The sequence below is a fragment of the Rhinoderma darwinii genome, chromosome 7, assembly GCF_050947455.1.
Source record: "Rhinoderma darwinii isolate aRhiDar2 chromosome 7, aRhiDar2.hap1, whole genome shotgun sequence".
Lineage (NCBI taxonomy): Eukaryota > Metazoa > Chordata > Amphibia > Anura > Rhinodermatidae > Rhinoderma > Rhinoderma darwinii.
In genome coordinates, this window is record NC_134693.1 from 48,609,935 (window position 1) to 48,631,404 (window position 21,470).

Below are 21,470 nucleotides of genomic sequence, written 5' to 3' on the forward strand. Positions count from 1 at the left end.
GTACCTGCCGAAACCCGGGATCGAACCAGGGACCTTTAGATCTTCAGTCTAACGCTCTCCCAACTGAGCTATTTCGGCTTACGCACTTTAAGATCTTGATATTTTTTGCGAATCCGGATCATTACAGGCTGTCCTTTCTCACTTTTGGATGGATAAAGAGTTGTCGAAACATAATGTAAAATCGTAACACTTTAATAAAAAGGGAGCTTTTGTTACAATCAGAAATTGTAGATTAAAATAGTACTTTGACCATTAAAACTTACAGCAAGCAAGGAGAGGAAATGTGCTCAGCGGAACCCGACATTCAGCCCTGGGGAATCCAGAGACTAAACATCCGGGGAGAAGGGAAGCTTTGAGACACCCCAAAATCCCAAATAAATTTAGAGTATTCTGTGACACGATTCATAGTTATAAGAAAAGTAGTACCTGCCGAAACCCGGGATCGAACCAGGGACCTTTAGATCTTCAGTCTAACGCTCTCCCAACTGAGCTATTTCGGCTTACGCACTTTAAGATCTTGATATTTTTTGCGACTCCGGATCATTACAGGCTGTCCTTTCTCACTTTTGGATGGATAAAGAGTTGTCGCAACATAATGTAAAATCGTAACACTTTAATAAAAAGGGAGCTTTTGTTACAATCAGAAATTGTAGATTAAAATAGTACTTTGACCATTAAAACTTACAGCAAGCAAGGAGAGGAAATGTGCTCAGCGGAACCCGACATTCAGCCCTGGGGAATCCAGAGACTAAACATCCGGGGAGAAGGGAAGCTTTGAGACACCCCATAATTTTTTGCGACTCCGGATCTTTACAGGCTGTCCTTTCTCACTTTTGGATGGATAAAGAGTTGCCGCAACATAATGTAAAATCGTAACACTTTAATAAAAAGGGAGCTTTTGTTACAATCAGAAATTGTAGATTAAAATAGTACTTTGACCATTAAAACTTACAGCAAGCAAGGAGAGGAAACGTGCTCAGCGGAACCCGACATTCAGCCCTGGGGAATCCAGAGACTAAACATCCGGGGAGAAGGGAAGCTTTGAGACACCCCAAAATCCCAAAGAATTTAGATTATTCTGTGACACGATTCAAAAGAGTTGTCGCAACATAATGTAAAATCGTAACACTTTAATAAAAAGGGAACTTTTGTTACAATCAGAAATTGTAGATTAAAATAGTACTTTGACCATTAAAACTTACAGCAAGCAAGGAGAGGAAATGTGCTCAGCGGAACCCGACATTCAGCCCTGGGGAATCCAGAGACTAAACATCCGGGGAGAAGGGAAGCTTTGAGACACCCCAAAATCCCAAAGAATTTAGATTATTCTGGGACACGATTCATAGTTATAAGAAAAGTAGTACCTGCCGAAACCCGGGATCGAACCAGGGACCTTTAGATCTTCAGTCTAACGCTCTCCCAACTGAGCTATTTCGGCTTATGCACTTTAAGATCTTGATATTTTTTGCGACTCCGGATCATTACAGGCTGTCCTTTCTCACTTTTGGATGGATAAAGAGTTGTCGCAACATAATGTAAAATCGTAACACTTTAATAAAAAGGGAGCTTTTGTTACAATCAGAAATTGTAGATTAAAATAGTACTTTGACCATTAAAACTTACAGCAAGCAAGGAGAGGAAATGTGCTCAGCGGAACCCGACATTCAGCCCTGGGGAATCCAGAGACTAAACATCCGGGGAGAAGGGAAGCTTTGAGACACCCCAAAATCCCAAATAAATTTAGAGTATTCTGTGACACGATTCATAGTTATAAGAAAAGTAGTACCTGCCGAAACCCGGGATCGAACCAGGGACCTTTAGATCTTCAGTCTAACGCTCTCCCAACTGAGCTATTTCGGCTTACGCACTTTAAGATCTTGATATTTTTTGCGACTCCGGATCATTACAGGCTGTCCTTTCTCACTTTTGGATGGATAAAGAGTTGTCGCAACATAATGTAAAATCGTAACACTTTAATAAAAAGGGAGCTTTTGTTACAATCAGAAATTGTAGATTAAAATAGTACTTTGACCATTAAAACTTACAGCAAGCAAGGAGAGGAAATGTGCTCAGCGGAACCCGACATTCAGCCCTGGGGAATCCAGAGACTAAACATCCGGGGAGAAGGGAAGCTTTGAGACACCCCAAAATCCCAAAGAATTTAGAGTATTCTGTGACACGATTCATAGTTATAAGAAAAGTAGTACCTGCCGAAACCCGGGATCGAACCAGGGACCTTTAGATCTTCAGTCTAACGCTCTCCCAACTGAGCTATTTCGGCTTATGCACTTTAAGATCTTGATATTTTTTGCGACTCCGGATCATTACAGGCTGTCCTTTCTCACTTTTGGATGGATAAAGAGTTGTCGCAACATAATGTAAAATCGTAACACTTTAATAAAAAGGGAGCTTTTGTTACAATCAGAAATTGTAGATTAAAATAGTACTTTGACCATTAAAACTTACAGCAAGCAAGGAGAGGAAACGTGCTCAGCGGAACCCGACATTCAGCCCTGGGGAATCCAGAGACTAAACATCCGGGGAGAAGGGAAGCTTTGAGACACCCCAAAATCCCAAAGAATTTAGATTATTCTGTGACACGATTCAAAAGAGTTGTCGCAACATAATGTAAAATCGTAACATTTTAATAAAAAGGGAACTTTTGTTACAATCAGAAATTGTAGATTAAAATAGTACTTTGACCATTAAAACTTACAGCAAGCAAGGAGAGGAAATGTGCTCAGCGGAACCCGACATTCAGCCCTGGGGAATCCAGAGACTAAACATCCGGGGAGAAGGGAAGCTTTGAGACACCCCAAAATCCCAAAGAATTTAGATTATTCTGGGACACGATTCATAGTTATAAGAAAAGTAGTACCTGCCGACACCCGGGATCGAACCAGGGACCTTTAGATCTTCAGTCTAACGCTCTCCCAACTGAGCTATTTCGGCTTATGCACTTTAAGATCTTGATATTTTTTGCGACTCCGGATCATTACAGGCTGTCCTTTCTCACTTTTGGATGGATAAAGAGTTGTCGCAACATAATGTAAAATCGTAACACTTTAATAAAAAGGGAGCTTTTGTTACAATCAGAAATTGTAGATTAAAATAGTACTTTGACCATTAAAACTTACAGCAAGCAAGGAGAGGAAATGTGCTCAGCGGAACCCGACATTCAGCCCTGGGGAATCCAGAGACTAAACATCCGGGGAGAAGGGAAGCTTTGAGACACCCCATAATCCCAAAGAATTTAGAGTATTCTGTGACACGATTCATAGTTATAAGAAAAGTAGTACCTGCCGAAACCCGGGATCGAACCAGGGACCTTTAGATCTTCAGTCTAACGCTCCCCCAACTGAGCTATTTCGGCTTATGCACTTTAAGATCTTGATATTTTTTGCGACTCCGGATCTTTACAGGCTGTCCTTTCTCACTTTTGGATGGATAAAGAGTTGTCGCAACATAATGTAAAATCGTAACACTTTAATAAAAAGGGAACTTTTGTTACAATCAGAAATTGTAGATTAAAATAGTACTTTGACCATTAAAACTTACAGCAAGCAAGGAGAGGAAATGTGCTCAGCGGAACCCGACATTCAGCCCTGGGGAATCCAGAGACTAAACATCCGGGGAGAAGGGAAGCTTTGATACACCCCAAAATTTCAAAGAATTTAGATTTTTCTGGGACACGATTCATAGTTATAAGAAAAGTAGTACCTGCCGAAACCCGGGACCAGGGACCTTTAGATCTTCAGTCTAACGCTCTCCCAACTGAGCTATTTCGGCTTATGCACTTTAAGATCTTGATATTTTTTGCGACTCCGGATCTTTACAGGCTGTCCTTTCTCACTTTTGGATGGATAAAGAGTTGTCGCAACATAATGTAAAATCGTAACACTTTAATAAAAAGGGAACTTTTGTTACAATCAGAAATTGTAGATTAAAATAGTACTTTGACCATTAAAACTTACAGCAAGCAAGGAGAGGAAACGTGCTCAGCGGAACCCGACATTCAGCCCTGGGGAATCCAGAGACTAAACATCCGGGGAGAAGGGAAGCTTTGAGACACCCCAAAATCCCAAAGAATTTAGATTATTCTGGGACACGTTTCATAGTTATAAGAAAAGTAGTACCTGCCGAAACCCGGGATCGAACCAGGGACCTTTAGATCTTCAGTCTAACGCTCTCCCAACTGAGCTATTTCGGCTTATGCACTTTAAGATCTTGATATTTTTTGCGACTCCGGATCATTACAGGCTGTCCTTTCTCACTTTTGGATGGATAAAGCGTTGTCGCAACATAATGTAAAATAGTAACACTTTAATAAAAAGGGAGCTTTTGTTACAATCAGAAATTGTAGATTAAAATAGTACTTTGACCATTAAAACTTACAGCAAGCAAGGAGAGGAAATGTGCTCAGCGGAACCCGACATTCAGCCCTGGGGAATCCAGAGACTAAACATCCGGGGAGAAGGGAAGCTTTGAGACACCCCATAATTTTTTGCGACTCCGGATCTTTACAGGCTGTCCTTTCTCACTTTTGGATGGATAAAGAGTTGCCGCAACATAATGTAAAATCGTAACACTTTAATAAAAAGGGAGCTTTTGTTACAATCAGAAATTGTAGATTAAAATAGTACTTTGACCATTAAAACTTACAGCAAGCAAGGAGAGGAAACGTGCTCAGCGGAACCCGACATTCAGCCCTGGGGAATCCAGAGACTAAACATCCGGGGAGAAGGGAAGCTTTGAGACACCCCAAAATCCCAAAGAATTTAGATTATTCTGTGACACGATTCAAAAGAGTTGTCGCAACATAATGTAAAATCGTAACACTTTAATAAAAAGGGAACTTTTGTTACAATCAGAAATTGTAGATTAAAATAGTACTTTGACCATTAAAACTTACAGCAAGCAAGGAGAGGAAATGTGCTCAGCGGAACCCGACATTCAGCCCTGGGGAATCCAGAGACTAAACATCCGGGGAGAAGGGAAGCTTTGAGACACCCCAAAATCCCAAAGAATTTAGATTATTCTGGGACACGATTCATAGTTATAAGAAAAGTAGTACCTGCCGAAACCCGGGATCGAACCAGGGACCTTTAGATCTTCAGTCTAACGCTCTCCCAACTGAGCTATTTCGGCTTATGCACTTTAAGATCTTGATATTTTTTGCGACTCCGGATCATTACAGGCTGTCCTTTCTCACTTTTGGATGGATAAAGAGTTGTCGCAACATAATGTAAAATCGTAACACTTTAATAAAAAGGGAGCTTTTGTTACAATCAGAAATTGTAGATTAAAATAGTACTTTGACCATTAAAACTTACAGCAAGCAAGGAGAGGAAATGTGCTCAGCGGAACCCGACATTCAGCCCTGGGGAATCCAGAGACTAAACATCCGGGGAGAAGGGAAGCTTTGAGACACCCCAAAATCCCAAAGAATTTAGAGTATTCTGTGACACGATTCATAGTTATAAGAAAAGTAGTACCTGCCGAAACCCGGGATCGAACCAGGGACCTTTAGATCTTCAGTCTAACGCTCTCCCAACTGAGCTATTTCGGCTTACGCACTTTAAGATCTTGATATTTTTTGCGACTCCGGATCATTACAGGCTGTCCTTTCTCACTTTTGGATGGATAAAGAGTTGTCGCAACATAATGTAAAATCGTAACACTTTAATAAAAAGGGAGCTTTTGTTACAATCAGAAATTGTAGATTAAAATAGTACTTTGACCATTAAAACTTACAGCAAGCAAGGAGAGGAAACGTGCTCAGCGGAACCCGACATTCAGCCCTGGGGAATCCAGAGACTAAACATCCGGGGAGAAGGGAAGCTTTGAGACACCCCAAAATCCCAAAGAATTTAGAGTATTCTGTGACACGATTCATAGTTATAAGAAAAGTAGTACCTGCCGAAACCCGGGATCGAACCAGGGACCTTTAGATCTTCAGTCTAACGCTCTCCCAACTGAGCTATTTCGGCTTACACACTTTAAAATCTTGATATTTTTTGCGACTCCGGATATTTACAGGCTGTCCTTTCTCACTTTTGGATGGATAAAGAGTTGTCGCAACATAATGTAAAATCGTAACACTTTGATAAAAAGGGAACTTTTGTTACAATCAGAAATTGTAGATTAAAATAGTACTTTGACCATTAAAACTTACAGCAAGCAAGGAGAGGAAATGTGCTCAGCGGAACCCGACATTCAGCCCTGGGGAATCCAGAGACTAAACATCCGGGGAGAAGGGAAGCTTTGATACACCCCAAAATTTCAAAGAATTTAGATTTTTCTGGGACACGATTCATAGTTATAAGAAAAGTAGTACCTGCCGAAACCCGGGACCAGGGACCTTTAGATCTTCAGTCTAACGCTCTCCCAACTGAGCTATTTCGGCTTATGCACTTTAAGATCTTGATATTTTTTGCGACTCCGGATCTTTACAGGCTGTCCTTTCTCACTTTTGGATGGATAAAGAGTTGTCGCAACATAATGTAAAATCGTAACACTTTAATAAAAAGGGAACTTTTGTTACAATCAGAAATTGTAGATTAAAATAGTACTTTGACCATTAAAACTTACAGCAAGCAAGGAGAGGAAACGTGCTCAGCGGAACCCGACATTCAGCCCTGGGGAATCCAGAGACTAAACATCCGGGGAGAAGGGAAGCTTTGAGACACCCCAAAATCCCAAAGAATTTAGATTATTCTGGGACACGATTCATAGTTATAAGAAAAGTAGTACCTGCCGAAACCCGGGATCGAACCAGGGACCTTTAGATCTTCAGTCTAACGCTCTCCCAACTGAGCTATTTCGGCTTATGCACTTTAAGATCTTGATATTTTTTGCGACTCCGGATCATTACAGGCTGTCCTTTCTCACTTTTGGATGGATAAAGAGTTGTCGCAACATAATGTAAAATAGTAACACTTTAATAAAAAGGGAGCTTTTGTTACAATCAGAAATTGTAGATTAAAATAGTACTTTGACCATTAAAACTTACAGCAAGCAAGGAGAGGAAATGTGCTCAGCGGAACCCGACATTCAGCCCTGGGGAATCCAGAGACTAAACATCCGGGGAGAAGGGAAGCTTTGAGACACCCCATAATTTTTTGCGACTCCGGATCTTTACAGGCTGTCCTTTCTCACTTTTGGATGGATAAAGAGTTGCCGCAACATAATGTAAAATCGTAACACTTTAATAAAAAGGGAGCTTTTGTTACAATCAGAAATTGTAGATTAAAATAGTACTTTGACCATTAAAACTTACAGCAAGCAAGGAGAGGAAACGTGCTCAGCGGAACCCGACATTCAGCCCTGGGGAATCCAGAGACTAAACATCCGGGGAGAAGGGAAGCTTTGAGACACCCCAAAATCCCAAAGAATTTAGATTATTCTGGGACACGATTCATAGTTATAAGAAAAGTAGTACCTGCCGAAACCCGGGATCGAACCAGGGACCTTTAGATCTTCAGTCTAACGCTCTCCCAACTGAGCTATTTCGGCTTATGCACTTTAAGATCTTGATATTTTTTGCGACTCCGGATCATTACAGGCTGTCCTTTCTCACTTTTGGATGGATAAAGAGTTGTCGCAACATAATGTAAAATCGTAACACTTTGATAAAAAGGGAACTTTTGTTACAATCAGAAATTGTAGATTAAAATAGTACTTTGACCATTAAAACTTACAGCAAGCAAGGAGAGGAAATGTGCTCAGCGGAACCCGACATTCAGCCCTGGGGAATCCAGAGACTAAACATCGGGGCAGAAGGGAAGCTTTGAGACACCCCAAAATCCCAAAGAATTTAGATTATTCTGGGACACGATTCATAGTTATAAGAAAAGTAGTACCTGCCGAAACCCGGGATCGAACCAGAGACCTTTAGATCTTCAGTCTAACGCTCTCCCAACTGAGCTATTTCGGCTTATGCATTTTAAGATCTTGATATTTTTTGCGACTCCGGATCATTACAGGCTGTCCTTTCTCACTTTTGGATGGATAGAGAGTTGTCGCAACATAATGTAAAATAGTAACACTTTAATAAAAAGGGAGCTTTTGTTACAATCAGAAATTGTAGATTAAAATAGTACTTTGACCATTAAAACTTACAGCAAGCAAGGAGAGGAAATGTGCTCAGCGGAACCCGACATTCAGCCCTGGGGAATCCAGAGACTAAACATCCGGGGAGAAGGGAAGCTTTGAGACACCCCATAATTTTTTGCGACTCCGGATCTTTACAGGCTGTCCTTTCTCACTTTTGGATGGATAAAGAGTTGCCGCAACATAATGTAAAATCGTAACACTTTAATAAAAAGGGAGCTTTTGTTACAATCAGAAATTGTAGATTAAAATAGTACTTTGACCATTAAAACTTACAGCAAGCAAGGAGAGGAAACGTGCTCAGCGGAACCCGACATTCAGCCCTGGGGAATCCAGAGACTAAACATCGGGGCAGAAGGGAAGCTTTGAGACACCCCAAAATCCCAAAGAATTTAGATTATTCTGGGACACGATTCATAGTTATAAGAAAAGTAGTACCTGCCGAAACCCGGGATCGAACCAGGGACCTTTAGATCTTCAGTCTAACGCTCTCCCAACTGAGCTATTTCGGCTTATGCACTTTAAGATCTTGATATTTTTTGCGACTCCGGATCATTACAGGCTGTCCTTTCTCACTTTTGGATGGATAAAGAGTTGTCGCAACATAATGTAAAATAGTAACACTTTAATAAAAAGGGAGCTTTTGTTACAATCAGAAATTGTAGATTAAAATAGTACTTTGACCATTAAAACTTACAGCAAGCAAGGAGAGGAAATGTGCTCAGCGGAACCCGACATTCAGCCCTGGGGAATCCAGAGACTAAACATCCGGGGAGAAGGGAAGCTTTGAGACACCCCATAATTTTTTGCGACTCCGGATCTTTACAGGCTGTCCTTTCTCACTTTTGGATGGATAAAGAGTTGCCGCAACATAATGTAAAATCGTAACACTTTAATAAAAAGGGAGCTTTTGTTACAATCAGAAATTGTAGATTAAAATAGTACTTTGACCATTAAAACTTACAGCAAGCAAGGAGAGGAAACGTGCTCAGCGGAACCCGACATTCAGCCCTGGGGAATCCAGAGACTAAACATCCGGGGAGAAGGGAAGCTTTGAGACACCCCAAAATCCCAAAGAATTTAGATTATTCTGTGACACGATTCATAGTTATAAGAAAAGTAGTACCTGCCGAAACCCGGGATCGAACCAGGGACCTTTAGATCTTCAGTCTAACGCTCTCCCAACTGAGCTATTTCGGCTTACACACTTTAAAATCTTGATATTTTTTGCGACTCCGGATATTTACAGGCTGTCCTTTCTCACTTTTGGATGGATAAAGAGTTGTCGCAACATAATGTAAAATCGTAACACTTTGATAAAAAGGGAACTTTTGTTACAATCAGAAATTGTAGATTAAAATAGTACTTTGACCATTAAAACTTACAGCAAGCAAGGAGAGGAAATGTGCTCAGCGGAACCCGACATTCAGCCCTGGGGAATCCAGAGACTAAACATCGGGGCAGAAGGGAAGCTTTGAGACACCCCAAAATCCCAAAGAATTTAGATTATTCTGGGACACGATTCATAGTTATAAGAAAAGTAGTACCTGCCGAAACCCGGGATCGAACCAGGGACCTTTAGATCTTCAGTCTAACGCTCTCCCAACTGAGCTATTTCGGCTTATGCACTTTAAGATCTTGATATTTTTTGCGACTCCGGATCATTACAGGCTGTCCTTTCTCACTTTTGGATGGATAGAGAGTTGTCGCAACATAATGTAAAATAGTAACACTTTAATAAAAAGGGAGCTTTTGTTACAATCAGAAATTGTAGATTAAAATAGTACTTTGACCATTAAAACTTACAGCAAGCAAGGAGAGGAAATGTGCTCAGCGGAACCCGACATTCAGCCCTGGGGAATCCAGAGACTAAACATCCGGGGAGAAGGGAAGCTTTGAGACACCCCAAAATCCCAAAGAATTTAGAGTATTCTGTGACACGATTCATAGTTATAAGAAAAGTAGTACCTGCCGAAACCCGGGATCGAACCAGGGACCTTTAGATCTTCAGTCTAACGCTCTCCCAACTGAGCTATTTCGGCTTACACACTTTAAAATCTTGATATTTTTTGCGACTCCGGATATTTACAGGCTGTCCTTTCTCACTTTTGGATGGATAAAGAGTTGTCGCAACATAATGTAAAATCGTAACACTTTGATAAAAAGGGAACTTTTGTTACAATCAGAAATTGTAGATTAAAATAGTACTTTGACCATTAAAACTTACAGCAAGCAAGGAGAGGAAATGTGCTCAGCGGAACCCGACATTCAGCCCTGGGGAATCCAGAGACTAAACATCGGGGCAGAAGGGAAGCTTTGAGACACCCCAAAATCCCAAAGAATTTAGATTATTCTGGGACACGATTCATAGTTATAAGAAAAGTAGTACCTGCCGAAACCCGGGATCGAACCAGGGACCTTTAGATCTTCAGTCTAACGCTCTCCCAACTGAGCTATTTCGGCTTATGCACTTTAAGATCTTGATATTTTTTGCGACTCCGGATCATTACAGGCTGTCCTTTCTCACTTTTGGATGGATAAAGAGTTGTCGCAACATAATGTAAAATAGTAACACTTTAATAAAAAGGGAGCTTTTGTTACAATCAGAAATTGTAGATTAAAATAGTACTTTGACCATTAAAACTTACAGCAAGCAAGGAGAGGAAATGTGCTCAGCGGAACCCGACATTCAGCCCTGGGGAATCCAGAGACTAAACATCCGGGGAGAAGGGAAGCTTTGAGACACCCCATAATTTTTTGCGACTCCGGATCTTTACAGGCTGTCCTTTCTCACTTTTGGATGGATAAAGAGTTGCCGCAACATAATGTAAAATCGTAACACTTTAATAAAAAGGGAGCTTTTGTTACAATCAGAAATTGTAGATTAAAATAGTACTTTGACCATTAAAACTTACAGCAAGCAAGGAGAGGAAACGTGCTCAGCGGAACCCGACATTCAGCCCTGGGGAATCCAGAGACTAAACATCCGGGGAGAAGGGAAGCTTTGAGACACCCCAAAATCCCAAAGAATTTAGATTATTCTGTGACACGATTCATAGTTATAAGAAAAGTAGTACCTGCCGAAACCCGGGATCGAACCAGGGACCTTTAGATCTTCAGTCTAACGCTCTCCCAACTGAGCTATTTCGGCTTACACACTTTAAAATCTTGATATTTTTTGCGACTCCGGATATTTACAGGCTGTCCTTTCTCACTTTTGGATGGATAAAGAGTTGTCGCAACATAATGTAAAATCGTAACACTTTGATAAAAAGGGAACTTTTGTTACAATCAGAAATTGTAGATTAAAATAGTACTTTGACCATTAAAACTTACAGCAAGCAAGGAGAGGAAATGTGCTCAGCGGAACCCGACATTCAGCCCTGGGGAATCCAGAGACTAAACATCGGGGCAGAAGGGAAGCTTTGAGACACCCCAAAATCCCAAAGAATTTAGATTATTCTGGGACACGATTCATAGTTATAAGAAAAGTAGTACCTGCCGAAACCCGGGATCGAACCAGGGACCTTTAGATCTTCAGTCTAACGCTCTCCCAACTGAGCTATTTCGGCTTATGCACTTTAAGATCTTGATATTTTTTGCGACTCCGGATCATTACAGGCTGTCCTTTCTCACTTTTGGATGGATAGAGAGTTGTCGCAACATAATGTAAAATAGTAACACTTTAATAAAAAGGGAGCTTTTGTTACAATCAGAAATTGTAGATTAAAATAGTACTTTGACCATTAAAACTTACAGCAAGCAAGGAGAGGAAATGTGCTCAGCGGAACCCGACATTCAGCCCTGGGGAATCCAGAGACTAAACATCCGGGGAGAAGGGAAGCTTTGAGACACCCCAAAATCCCAAAGAATTTAGAGTATTCTGTGACACGATTCATAGTTATAAGAAAAGTAGTACCTGCCGAAACCCGGGATCGAACCAGGGACCTTTAGATCTTCAGTCTAACGCTCTCCCAACTGAGCTATTTCGGCTTACACACTTTAAAATCTTGATATTTTTTGCGACTCCGGATATTTACAGGCTGTCCTTTCTCACTTTTGGATGGATAAAGAGTTGTCGCAACATAATGTAAAATCGTAACACTTTGATAAAAAGGGAACTTTTGTTACAATCAGAAATTGTAGATTAAAATAGTACTTTGACCATTAAAACTTACAGCAAGCAAGGAGAGGAAATGTGCTCAGCGGAACCCGACATTCAGCCCTGGGGAATCCAGAGACTAAACATCGGGGCAGAAGGGAAGCTTTGAGACACCCCAAAATCCCAAAGAATTTAGATTATTCTGGGACACGATTCATAGTTATAAGAAAAGTAGTACCTGCCGAAACCCGGGATCGAACCAGGGACCTTTAGATCTTCAGTCTAACGCTCTCCCAACTGAGCTATTTCGGCTTATGCACTTTAAGATCTTGATATTTTTTGCGACTCCGGATCATTACAGGCTGTCCTTTCTCACTTTTGGATGGATAGAGAGTTGTCGCAACATAATGTAAAATAGTAACACTTTAATAAAAAGGGAGCTTTTGTTACAATCAGAAATTGTAGATTAAAATAGTACTTTGACCATTAAAACTTACAGCAAGCAAGGAGAGGAAATGTGCTCAGCGGAACCCGACATTCAGCCCTGGGGAATCCAGAGACTAAACATCCGGGGAGAAGGGAAGCTTTGAGACACCCCATAATTTTTTGCGACTCCGGATCTTTACAGGCTGTCCTTTCTCACTTTTGGATGGATAAAGAGTTGCCGCAACATAATGTAAAATCGTAACACTTTAATAAAAAGGGAGCTTTTGTTACAATCAGAAATTGTAGATTAAAATAGTACTTTGACCATTAAAACTTACAGCAAGCAAGGAGAGGAAACGTGCTCAGCGGAACCCGACATTCAGCCCTGGGGAATCCAGAGACTAAACATCCGGGGAGAAGGGAAGCTTTGAGACACCCCAAAATCCCAAAGAATTTAGATTATTCTGGGACACGATTCATAGTTATAAGAAAAGTAGTACCTGCCGAAACCCGGGATCGAACCAGGGACCTTTAGATCTTCAGTCTAACGCTCTCCCAACTGAGCTATTTCGGCTTATGCACTTTAAGATCTTGATATTTTTTGCGACTCCGGATCATTACAGGCTGTCCTTTCTCACTTTTGGATGGATAGAGAGTTGTCGCAACATAATGTAAAATAGTAACACTTTAATAAAAAGGGAGCTTTTGTTACAATCAGAAATTGTAGATTAAAATAGTACTTTGACCATTAAAACTTACAGCAAGCAAGGAGAGGAAATGTGCTCAGCGGAACCCGACATTCAGCCCTGGGGAATCCAGAGACTAAACATCCGGGGAGAAGGGAAGCTTTGAGACACCCCAAAATCCCAAAGAATTTAGAGTATTCTGTGACACGATTCATAGTTATAAGAAAAGTAGTACCTGCCGAAACCCGGGATCGAACCAGGGACCTTTAGATCTTCAGTCTAACGCTCTCCCAACTGAGCTATTTCGGCTTACACACTTTAAAATCTTGATATTTTTTGCGACTCCGGATATTTACAGGCTGTCCTTTCTCACTTTTGGATGGATAAAGAGTTGTCGCAACATAATGTAAAATCGTAACACTTTGATAAAAAGGGAACTTTTGTTACAATCAGAAATTGTAGATTAAAATAGTACTTTGACCATTAAAACTTACAGCAAGCAAGGAGAGGAAATGTGCTCAGCGGAACCCGACATTCAGCCCTGGGGAATCCAGAGACTAAACATCGGGGCAGAAGGGAAGCTTTGAGACACCCCAAAATCCCAAAGAATTTAGATTATTCTGGGACACGATTCATAGTTATAAGAAAAGTAGTACCTGCCGAAACCCGGGATCGAACCAGGGACCTTTAGATCTTCAGTCTAACGCTCTCCCAACTGAGCTATTTCGGCTTATGCACTTTAAGATCTTGATATTTTTTGCGACTCCGGATCATTACAGGCTGTCCTTTCTCACTTTTGGATGGATAGAGAGTTGTCGCAACATAATGTAAAATAGTAACACTTTAATAAAAAGGGAGCTTTTGTTACAATCAGAAATTGTAGATTAAAATAGTACTTTGACCATTAAAACTTACAGCAAGCAAGGAGAGGAAATGTGCTCAGCGGAACCCGACATTCAGCCCTGGGGAATCCAGAGACTAAACATCCGGGGAGAAGGGAAGCTTTGAGACACCCCATAATTTTTTGCGACTCCGGATCTTTACAGGCTGTCCTTTCTCACTTTTGGATGGATAAAGAGTTGCCGCAACATAATGTAAAATCGTAACACTTTAATAAAAAGGGAGCTTTTGTTACAATCAGAAATTGTAGATTAAAATAGTACTTTGACCATTAAAACTTACAGCAAGCAAGGAGAGGAAACGTGCTCAGCGGAACCCGACATTCAGCCCTGGGGAATCCAGAGACTAAACATCCGGGGAGAAGGGAAGCTTTGAGACACCCCAAAATCCCAAAGAATTTAGATTATTCTGGGACACGATTCATAGTTATAAGAAAAGTAGTACCTGCCGAAACCCGGGATCGAACCAGGGACCTTTAGATCTTCAGTCTAACGCTCTCCCAACTGAGCTATTTCGGCTTATGCACTTTAAGATCTTGATATTTTTTGCGACTCCGGATCATTACAGGCTGTCCTTTCTCACTTTTGGATGGATAGAGAGTTGTCGCAACATAATGTAAAATAGTAACACTTTAATAAAAAGGGAGCTTTTGTTACAATCAGAAATTGTAGATTAAAATAGTACTTTGACCATTAAAACTTACAGCAAGCAAGGAGAGGAAATGTGCTCAGCGGAACCCGACATTCAGCCCTGGGGAATCCAGAGACTAAACATCCGGGGAGAAGGGAAGCTTTGAGACACCCCAAAATCCCAAAGAATTTAGAGTATTCTGTGACACGATTCATAGTTATAAGAAAAGTAGTACCTGCCGAAACCCGGGATCGAACCAGGGACCTTTAGATCTTCAGTCTAACGCTCTCCCAACTGAGCTATTTCGGCTTACACACTTTAAAATCTTGATATTTTTTGCGACTCCGGATATTTACAGGCTGTCCTTTCTCACTTTTGGATGGATAAAGAGTTGTCGCAACATAATGTAAAATCGTAACACTTTGATAAAAAGGGAACTTTTGTTACAATCAGAAATTGTAGATTAAAATAGTACTTTGACCATTAAAACTTACAGCAAGCAAGGAGAGGAAATGTGCTCAGCGGAACCCGACATTCAGCCCTGGGGAATCCAGAGACTAAACATCGGGGCAGAAGGGAAGCTTTGAGACACCCCAAAATCCCAAAGAATTTAGATTATTCTGGGACACGATTCATAGTTATAAGAAAAGTAGTACCTGCCGAAACCCGGGATCGAACCAGGGACCTTTAGATCTTCAGTCTAACGCTCTCCCAACTGAGCTATTTCGGCTTATGCACTTTAAGATCTTGATATTTTTTGCGACTCCGGATCATTACAGGCTGTCCTTTCTCACTTTTGGATGGATAGAGAGTTGTCGCAACATAATGTAAAATAGTAACACTTTAATAAAAAGGGAGCTTTTGTTACAATCAGAAATTGTAGATTAAAATAGTACTTTGACCATTAAAACTTACAGCAAGCAAGGAGAGGAAATGTGCTCAGCGGAACCCGACATTCAGCCCTGGGGAATCCAGAGACTAAACATCCGGGGAGAAGGGAAGCTTTGAGACACCCCATAATTTTTTGCGACTCCGGATCTTTACAGGCTGTCCTTTCTCACTTTTGGATGGATAAAGAGTTGCCGCAACATAATGTAAAATCGTAACACTTTAATAAAAAGGGAGCTTTTGTTACAATCAGAAATTGTAGATTAAAATAGTACTTTGACCATTAAAACTTACAGCAAGCAAGGAGAGGAAACGTGCTCAGCGGAACCCGACATTCAGCCCTGGGGAATCCAGAGACTAAACATCCGGGGAGAAGGGAAGCTTTGAGACACCCCAAAATCCCAAAGAATTTAGATTATTCTGGGACACGATTCATAGTTATAAGAAAAGTAGTACCTGCCGAAACCCGGGATCGAACCAGGGACCTTTAGATCTTCAGTCTAACGCTCTCCCAACTGAGCTATTTCGGCTTATGCACTTTAAGATCTTGATATTTTTTGCGACTCCGGATCATTACAGGCTGTCCTTTCTCACTTTTGGATGGATAAAGAGTTGTCGCAACATAATGTAAAATCGTAACACTTTAATAAAAAGGGAGCTTTTGTTACAATCAGAAATTGTAGATTAAAATAGTACTTTGACCATTAAAACTTACAGCAAGCAAGGAGAGGAAATGTGCTCAGCGGAACCCGACATTCAGCCCTGGGGAATCCAGAGACTAAACATCCGGGGAGAAGGGAAGCTTTGAGACACCCCATAATTTTTTGCGACTCCGGATCTTTACAGGCTGTCCTTTCTCACTTTTGGATGGATAAAGAGTTGCCGCAACATAATGTAAAATCGTAACACTTTAATAAAAAGGGAGCTTTTGTTACAATCAGAAATTGTAGATTAAAATAGTACTTTGACCATTAAAACTTACAGCAAGCAAGGAGAGGAAACGTGCTCAGCGGAACCCGACATTCAGCCCTGGGGAATCCAGAGACTAAACATCCGGGGAGAAGGGAAGCTTTGAGACACCCCAAAATCCCAAAGAATTTAGATTATTCTGGGACACGATTCATAGTTATAAGAAAAGTAGTACCTGCCGAAACCCGGGATCGAACCAGGGACCTTTAGATCTTCAGTCTAACGCTCTCCCAACTGAGCTATTTCGGCTTATGCACTTTAAGATCTTGATATTTTTTGCGACTCCGGATCATTACAGGCTGTCCTTTCTCACTTTTGGATGGATAAAGAGTTGTCGCAACATAATGTAAAATCGTAACACTTTAATAAAAAGGGAGCTTTTGTTACAATCAGAAATTGTAGATTAAAATAGTACTTTGACCATTAAAACTTACAGCAAGCAAGGAGAGGAAATGTGCTCAGCGGAACCCGACATTCAGCCCTGGGGAATCCAGAGACTAAACATCCGGGGAGAAGGGAAGCTTTGAGACACCCCAAAATCCCAAAGAATTTAGAGTATTCTGTGACACGATTCATAGTTATAAGAAAAGTAGTACCTGCCGAAACCCGGGATCGAACCAGGGACCTTTAGATCTTCAGTCTAACGCTCTCCCAACTGAGCTATTTCGGCTTACACACTTTAAAATCTTGATATTTTTTGCGACTCCGGATATTTACAGGCTGTCCTTTCTCACTTTTGGATGGATAAAGAGTTGTCGCAACATAATGTAAAATCGTAACACTTTGATAAAAAGGGAACTTTTGTTACAATCAGAAATTGTAGATTAAAATAGTACTTTGACCATTAAAACTTACAGCAAGCAAGGAGAGGAAATGTGCTCAGCGGAACCCGACATTCAGCCCTGGGGAATCCAGAGACTAAACATCGGGGCAGAAGGGAAGCTTTGAGACACCCCAAAATCCCAAAGAATTTAGATTATTCTGGGACACGATTCATAGTTATAAGAAAAGTAGTACCTGCCGAAACCCGGGATCGAACCAGGGACCTTTAGATCTTCAGTCTAACGCTCTCCCAACTGAGCTATTTCGGCTTATGCACTTTAAGATCTTGATATTTTTTGCGACTCCGGATCATTACAGGCTGTCCTTTCTCACTTTTGGATGGATAGAGAGTTGTCGCAACATAATGTAAAATAGTAACACTTTAATAAAAAGGGAGCTTTTGTTACAATCAGAAATTGTAGATTAAAATAGTACTTTGACCATTAAAACTTACAGCAAGCAAGGAGAGGAAATGTGCTCAGCGGAACCCGACATTCAGCCCTGGGGAATCCAGAGACTAAACATCCGGGGAGAAGGGAAGCTTTGAGACACCCCATAATTTTTTGCGACTCCGGATCTTTACAGGCTGTCCTTTCTCACTTTTGGATGGATAAAGAGTTGCCGCAACATAATGTAAAATCGTAACACTTTAATAAAAAGGGAGCTTTTGTTACAATCAGAAATTGTAGATTAAAATAGTACTTTGACCATTAAAACTTACAGCAAGCAAGGAGAGGAAACGTGCTCAGCGGAACCCGACATTCAGCCCTGGGGAATCCAGAGACTAAACATCCGGGGAGAAGGGAAGCTTTGAGACACCCCAAAATCCCAAAGAATTTAGATTATTCTGGGACACGATTCATAGTTATAAGAAAAGTAGTACCTGCCGAAACCCGGGATCGAACCAGGGACCTTTAGATCTTCAGTCTAACGCTCTCCCAACTGAGCTATTTCGGCTTATGCACTTTAAGATCTTGATATTTTTTGCGACTCCGGATCATTACAGGCTGTCCTTTCTCACTTTTGGATGGATAAAGAGTTGTCGCAACATAATGTAAAATCGTAACACTTTAATAAAAAGGGAGCTTTTGTTACAATCAGAAATTGTAGATTAAAATAGTACTTTGACCATTAAAACTTACAGCAAGCAAGGAGAGGAAATGTGCTCAGCGGAACCCGACATTCAGCCCTGGGGAATCCAGAGACTAAACATCCGGGGAGAAGGGAAGCTTTGAGACACCCCAAAATCCCAAAGAATTTAGAGTATTCTGTGACACGATTCATAGTTATAAGAAAAGTAGTACCTGCCGAAACCCGGGATCGAACCAGGGACCTTTAGATCTTCAGTCTAACGCTCTCCCAACTGAGCTATTTCGGCTTACACACTTTAAAATCTTGATATTTTTTGCGACTCCGGATATTTACAGGCTGTCCTTTCTCACTTTTGGATGGATAAAGAGTTGTCGCAACATAATGTAAAATCGTAACACTTTGATAAAAAGGGAACTTTTGTTACAATCAGAAATTGTAGATTAAAATAGTACTTTGACCATTAAAACTTACAGCAAGCAAGGAGAGGAAATGTGCTCAGCGGAACCCGACATTCAGCCCTGGGGAATCCAGAGACTAAACATCGGGGCAGAAGGGAAGCTTTGAGACACCCCAAAATCCCAAAGAATTTAGATTATTCTGGGACACGATTCATAGTTATAAGAAAAGTAGTACCTGCCGAAACCCGGGATCGAACCAGGGACCTTTAGATCTTCAGTCTAACGCTCTCCCAACTGAGCTATTTCGGCTTATGCACTTTAAGATCTTGATATTTTTTGCGACTCCGGATCATTACAGGCTGTCCTTTCTCACTTTTGGATGGATAGAGAGTTGTCGCAACATAATGTAAAATAGTAACACTTTAATAAAAAGGGAGCTTTTGTTACAATCAGAAATTGTAGATTAAAATAGTACTTTGACCATTAAAACTTACAGCAAGCAAGGAGAGGAAATGTGCTCAGCGGAACCTGACATTCAGCCCTGGGGAATCCAGAGACTAAACATCCGGGGAGAAGGGAAGCTTTGAGACACCCCATAATTTTTTGCGACTCCGGATCTTTACAGGCTGTCCTTTCTCACTTTTGGATGGATAAAGAGTTGCCGCAACATAATGTAAAATCGTAACACTTTAATAAAAAGGGAGCTTTTGTTACAATCAGAAATTGTAGATTAAAATAGTACTTTGACCATTAAAACTTACAGCAAGCAAGGAGAGGAAACGTGCTCAGCGGAACCCGACATTCAGCCCTGGGGAATCCAGAGACTAAACATCCGGGGAGAAGGGAAGCTTTGAGACACCCCAAAATCCCAAAGAATTTAGATTATTCTGGGACACGATTCATAGTTATAAGAAAAGTAGTACCTGCCGAAACCCGGGATCGAACCAGGGACCTTTAGATCTTCAGTCTAACGCTCTCCCAACTGAGCTATTTCGGCTTATGCACTTTAAGATCTTGATATTTTTTGCGACTCCGGATCATTACAGGCTGTCCTTTCTCACTTTTGGATGGATAAAGAGTTGTCGCAACATAATGTAAAATCGTAACACTTTAATAAAAAGGGAGCTTTTGTTACAATCAGAAATTGTAGATTAAAATAGTACTTTGACCATTAAAACTTACAGCAAGCAAGGAGAGGAAATGTGCTCAGCGGAACCCGACATTCAGCCCTGGGGAATCCAGAGACTAAACATCCGGGGAGAAGGGAAGCTTTGAGACACCCCAAAATCCCAAAGAATTTAGAGTATTCTGTGACACGATTCATAGTTATAAGAAAAGTAGTACCTGCCGAAACCCGGGATCGAACCAGGGACCTTTAGATCTTCAGTCTAACGCTCTCCCAACTGAGCTATTTCGGCTTACACACTTTAAAATCTTGATATTTTTTGCGACTCCGGATATTTACAGGCTGTCCTTTCTCACTTTTGGATGGATAAAGAGTTGTCGCAACATAATGTAAAATCGTAACACTTTGATAAAAAGGGAACTTTTGTTACAATCAGAAATTGTAGATTAAAATAGTACTTTGACCATTAAAACTTACAGCAAGCAAGGAGAGGAAATGTGCTCAGCGGAACCCGACATTCAGCCCTGGGGAATCCAGAGACTAAACATCGGGGCAGAAGGGAAGCTTTGAGACACCCCAAAATCCCAAAGAATTTAGATTATTCTGGGACACGATTCATAGTTATAAGAAAAGTAGTACCTGCCGAAACCCGGGATCGAACCAGGGACCTTTAGATCTTCAGTCTAACGCTCTCCCAACTGAGCTATTTCGGCTTATGCACTTTAAGATCTTGATATTTTTTGCGACTCCGGATCATTACAGGCTGTCCTTTCTCACTTTTGGATGGATAGAGAGTTGTCGCAACATAATGTAAAATAGTAACACTTTAATAAAAAGGGAGCTTTTGTTACAATCAGAAATTGTAGATTAAAATAGTACTTTGACCATTAAAACTTACAGCAAGCAAGGAGAGGAAATGTGCTCAGCGGAACCCGACATTCAGCCCTGGGGAATCCAGAGACTAAACATCCGGGGAGAAGGGAAGCTTTGAGACACCCCATAATTTTTTGCGACTCCGGATCTTTACAGGCTGTCCTTTCTCACTTTTGGATGGATAAAGAGTTGTCGCAACATAATGTAAAATCGTAACACTTTAATAAAAAGGGAGCTTTTGTTACAATCAGAAATTGTAGATTAAAATAGTACTTTGACCATTAAAACTTACAGCAAGCAAGGAGAGGAAATGTGCTCAGCGGAACCCGACATTCAGCCCTGGGGAATCCAGAGACTAAACATCCGGGGAGAAGGGAAGCTTTGAGACACCCCAAAATCCCAAAGAATTTAGAGTATTCTGTGACACGATTCATAGTTATAAGAAA

At 40.9% G+C, this 21,470-nt stretch overlaps 41 non-coding genes across 41 annotated transcripts; all 41 read right to left on the reverse strand.

Moving 5' to 3' along the window:
* Nucleotides 1-5: 5 nt before the first annotated feature.
* On the reverse strand, nucleotides 6-78 carry TRNAF-GAA (transfer RNA phenylalanine (anticodon GAA)). Its single transcript has one exon. It is a non-coding gene; the product is annotated as a tRNA-Phe (tRNA).
* Nucleotides 79-427: 349 nt separating this feature from the next.
* On the reverse strand, nucleotides 428-500 carry TRNAF-GAA (transfer RNA phenylalanine (anticodon GAA)). Its single transcript has one exon. It is a non-coding gene; the product is annotated as a tRNA-Phe (tRNA).
* An 865-nt stretch (nucleotides 501-1,365) lies between these two features.
* TRNAF-GAA (transfer RNA phenylalanine (anticodon GAA)) lies at nucleotides 1,366-1,438 on the reverse strand. The gene has a single exon. It is a non-coding gene; the product is annotated as a tRNA-Phe (tRNA).
* Nucleotides 1,439-1,787: 349 nt separating this feature from the next.
* TRNAF-GAA (transfer RNA phenylalanine (anticodon GAA)) lies at nucleotides 1,788-1,860 on the reverse strand. The gene has a single exon. It is a non-coding gene; the product is annotated as a tRNA-Phe (tRNA).
* A 348-nt stretch (nucleotides 1,861-2,208) lies between these two features.
* TRNAF-GAA (transfer RNA phenylalanine (anticodon GAA)) lies at nucleotides 2,209-2,281 on the reverse strand. The gene has a single exon. It is a non-coding gene; the product is annotated as a tRNA-Phe (tRNA).
* A 598-nt stretch (nucleotides 2,282-2,879) lies between these two features.
* On the reverse strand, nucleotides 2,880-2,952 carry TRNAF-GAA (transfer RNA phenylalanine (anticodon GAA)). The gene has a single exon. It is a non-coding gene; the product is annotated as a tRNA-Phe (tRNA).
* A 348-nt stretch (nucleotides 2,953-3,300) lies between these two features.
* Nucleotides 3,301-3,373, reverse strand: TRNAF-GAA (transfer RNA phenylalanine (anticodon GAA)). The gene has a single exon. It is a non-coding gene; the product is annotated as a tRNA-Phe (tRNA).
* Nucleotides 3,374-3,721: 348 nt separating this feature from the next.
* Nucleotides 3,722-3,789, reverse strand: TRNAF-GAA (transfer RNA phenylalanine (anticodon GAA)). Its single transcript has one exon. It is a non-coding gene; the product is annotated as a tRNA-Phe (tRNA).
* Nucleotides 3,790-4,137: 348 nt separating this feature from the next.
* On the reverse strand, nucleotides 4,138-4,210 carry TRNAF-GAA (transfer RNA phenylalanine (anticodon GAA)). Its single transcript has one exon. It is a non-coding gene; the product is annotated as a tRNA-Phe (tRNA).
* Nucleotides 4,211-5,075: 865 nt separating this feature from the next.
* On the reverse strand, nucleotides 5,076-5,148 carry TRNAF-GAA (transfer RNA phenylalanine (anticodon GAA)). The gene has a single exon. It is a non-coding gene; the product is annotated as a tRNA-Phe (tRNA).
* Nucleotides 5,149-5,496: 348 nt separating this feature from the next.
* TRNAF-GAA (transfer RNA phenylalanine (anticodon GAA)) lies at nucleotides 5,497-5,569 on the reverse strand. Its single transcript has one exon. It is a non-coding gene; the product is annotated as a tRNA-Phe (tRNA).
* Nucleotides 5,570-5,917: 348 nt separating this feature from the next.
* TRNAF-GAA (transfer RNA phenylalanine (anticodon GAA)) lies at nucleotides 5,918-5,990 on the reverse strand. Its single transcript has one exon. It is a non-coding gene; the product is annotated as a tRNA-Phe (tRNA).
* A 348-nt stretch (nucleotides 5,991-6,338) lies between these two features.
* TRNAF-GAA (transfer RNA phenylalanine (anticodon GAA)) lies at nucleotides 6,339-6,406 on the reverse strand. Its single transcript has one exon. It is a non-coding gene; the product is annotated as a tRNA-Phe (tRNA).
* Nucleotides 6,407-6,754: 348 nt separating this feature from the next.
* Nucleotides 6,755-6,827, reverse strand: TRNAF-GAA (transfer RNA phenylalanine (anticodon GAA)). Its single transcript has one exon. It is a non-coding gene; the product is annotated as a tRNA-Phe (tRNA).
* Nucleotides 6,828-7,442: 615 nt separating this feature from the next.
* On the reverse strand, nucleotides 7,443-7,515 carry TRNAF-GAA (transfer RNA phenylalanine (anticodon GAA)). Its single transcript has one exon. It is a non-coding gene; the product is annotated as a tRNA-Phe (tRNA).
* A 348-nt stretch (nucleotides 7,516-7,863) lies between these two features.
* TRNAF-GAA (transfer RNA phenylalanine (anticodon GAA)) lies at nucleotides 7,864-7,936 on the reverse strand. Its single transcript has one exon. It is a non-coding gene; the product is annotated as a tRNA-Phe (tRNA).
* A 615-nt stretch (nucleotides 7,937-8,551) lies between these two features.
* Nucleotides 8,552-8,624, reverse strand: TRNAF-GAA (transfer RNA phenylalanine (anticodon GAA)). The gene has a single exon. It is a non-coding gene; the product is annotated as a tRNA-Phe (tRNA).
* Nucleotides 8,625-9,239: 615 nt separating this feature from the next.
* Nucleotides 9,240-9,312, reverse strand: TRNAF-GAA (transfer RNA phenylalanine (anticodon GAA)). The gene has a single exon. It is a non-coding gene; the product is annotated as a tRNA-Phe (tRNA).
* A 348-nt stretch (nucleotides 9,313-9,660) lies between these two features.
* On the reverse strand, nucleotides 9,661-9,733 carry TRNAF-GAA (transfer RNA phenylalanine (anticodon GAA)). Its single transcript has one exon. It is a non-coding gene; the product is annotated as a tRNA-Phe (tRNA).
* Nucleotides 9,734-10,081: 348 nt separating this feature from the next.
* TRNAF-GAA (transfer RNA phenylalanine (anticodon GAA)) lies at nucleotides 10,082-10,154 on the reverse strand. Its single transcript has one exon. It is a non-coding gene; the product is annotated as a tRNA-Phe (tRNA).
* Nucleotides 10,155-10,502: 348 nt separating this feature from the next.
* On the reverse strand, nucleotides 10,503-10,575 carry TRNAF-GAA (transfer RNA phenylalanine (anticodon GAA)). The gene has a single exon. It is a non-coding gene; the product is annotated as a tRNA-Phe (tRNA).
* A 615-nt stretch (nucleotides 10,576-11,190) lies between these two features.
* On the reverse strand, nucleotides 11,191-11,263 carry TRNAF-GAA (transfer RNA phenylalanine (anticodon GAA)). Its single transcript has one exon. It is a non-coding gene; the product is annotated as a tRNA-Phe (tRNA).
* A 348-nt stretch (nucleotides 11,264-11,611) lies between these two features.
* On the reverse strand, nucleotides 11,612-11,684 carry TRNAF-GAA (transfer RNA phenylalanine (anticodon GAA)). The gene has a single exon. It is a non-coding gene; the product is annotated as a tRNA-Phe (tRNA).
* A 348-nt stretch (nucleotides 11,685-12,032) lies between these two features.
* Nucleotides 12,033-12,105, reverse strand: TRNAF-GAA (transfer RNA phenylalanine (anticodon GAA)). The gene has a single exon. It is a non-coding gene; the product is annotated as a tRNA-Phe (tRNA).
* A 348-nt stretch (nucleotides 12,106-12,453) lies between these two features.
* TRNAF-GAA (transfer RNA phenylalanine (anticodon GAA)) lies at nucleotides 12,454-12,526 on the reverse strand. The gene has a single exon. It is a non-coding gene; the product is annotated as a tRNA-Phe (tRNA).
* A 615-nt stretch (nucleotides 12,527-13,141) lies between these two features.
* Nucleotides 13,142-13,214, reverse strand: TRNAF-GAA (transfer RNA phenylalanine (anticodon GAA)). The gene has a single exon. It is a non-coding gene; the product is annotated as a tRNA-Phe (tRNA).
* Nucleotides 13,215-13,562: 348 nt separating this feature from the next.
* Nucleotides 13,563-13,635, reverse strand: TRNAF-GAA (transfer RNA phenylalanine (anticodon GAA)). The gene has a single exon. It is a non-coding gene; the product is annotated as a tRNA-Phe (tRNA).
* A 348-nt stretch (nucleotides 13,636-13,983) lies between these two features.
* Nucleotides 13,984-14,056, reverse strand: TRNAF-GAA (transfer RNA phenylalanine (anticodon GAA)). Its single transcript has one exon. It is a non-coding gene; the product is annotated as a tRNA-Phe (tRNA).
* Nucleotides 14,057-14,671: 615 nt separating this feature from the next.
* TRNAF-GAA (transfer RNA phenylalanine (anticodon GAA)) lies at nucleotides 14,672-14,744 on the reverse strand. The gene has a single exon. It is a non-coding gene; the product is annotated as a tRNA-Phe (tRNA).
* A 348-nt stretch (nucleotides 14,745-15,092) lies between these two features.
* On the reverse strand, nucleotides 15,093-15,165 carry TRNAF-GAA (transfer RNA phenylalanine (anticodon GAA)). Its single transcript has one exon. It is a non-coding gene; the product is annotated as a tRNA-Phe (tRNA).
* A 348-nt stretch (nucleotides 15,166-15,513) lies between these two features.
* On the reverse strand, nucleotides 15,514-15,586 carry TRNAF-GAA (transfer RNA phenylalanine (anticodon GAA)). The gene has a single exon. It is a non-coding gene; the product is annotated as a tRNA-Phe (tRNA).
* Nucleotides 15,587-16,201: 615 nt separating this feature from the next.
* TRNAF-GAA (transfer RNA phenylalanine (anticodon GAA)) lies at nucleotides 16,202-16,274 on the reverse strand. Its single transcript has one exon. It is a non-coding gene; the product is annotated as a tRNA-Phe (tRNA).
* Nucleotides 16,275-16,889: 615 nt separating this feature from the next.
* On the reverse strand, nucleotides 16,890-16,962 carry TRNAF-GAA (transfer RNA phenylalanine (anticodon GAA)). The gene has a single exon. It is a non-coding gene; the product is annotated as a tRNA-Phe (tRNA).
* Nucleotides 16,963-17,310: 348 nt separating this feature from the next.
* Nucleotides 17,311-17,383, reverse strand: TRNAF-GAA (transfer RNA phenylalanine (anticodon GAA)). Its single transcript has one exon. It is a non-coding gene; the product is annotated as a tRNA-Phe (tRNA).
* A 348-nt stretch (nucleotides 17,384-17,731) lies between these two features.
* TRNAF-GAA (transfer RNA phenylalanine (anticodon GAA)) lies at nucleotides 17,732-17,804 on the reverse strand. Its single transcript has one exon. It is a non-coding gene; the product is annotated as a tRNA-Phe (tRNA).
* Nucleotides 17,805-18,419: 615 nt separating this feature from the next.
* TRNAF-GAA (transfer RNA phenylalanine (anticodon GAA)) lies at nucleotides 18,420-18,492 on the reverse strand. The gene has a single exon. It is a non-coding gene; the product is annotated as a tRNA-Phe (tRNA).
* A 348-nt stretch (nucleotides 18,493-18,840) lies between these two features.
* TRNAF-GAA (transfer RNA phenylalanine (anticodon GAA)) lies at nucleotides 18,841-18,913 on the reverse strand. The gene has a single exon. It is a non-coding gene; the product is annotated as a tRNA-Phe (tRNA).
* Nucleotides 18,914-19,261: 348 nt separating this feature from the next.
* TRNAF-GAA (transfer RNA phenylalanine (anticodon GAA)) lies at nucleotides 19,262-19,334 on the reverse strand. The gene has a single exon. It is a non-coding gene; the product is annotated as a tRNA-Phe (tRNA).
* A 615-nt stretch (nucleotides 19,335-19,949) lies between these two features.
* On the reverse strand, nucleotides 19,950-20,022 carry TRNAF-GAA (transfer RNA phenylalanine (anticodon GAA)). Its single transcript has one exon. It is a non-coding gene; the product is annotated as a tRNA-Phe (tRNA).
* A 348-nt stretch (nucleotides 20,023-20,370) lies between these two features.
* Nucleotides 20,371-20,443, reverse strand: TRNAF-GAA (transfer RNA phenylalanine (anticodon GAA)). The gene has a single exon. It is a non-coding gene; the product is annotated as a tRNA-Phe (tRNA).
* A 348-nt stretch (nucleotides 20,444-20,791) lies between these two features.
* On the reverse strand, nucleotides 20,792-20,864 carry TRNAF-GAA (transfer RNA phenylalanine (anticodon GAA)). Its single transcript has one exon. It is a non-coding gene; the product is annotated as a tRNA-Phe (tRNA).
* Nucleotides 20,865-21,470: the final 606 nt, after the last annotated feature.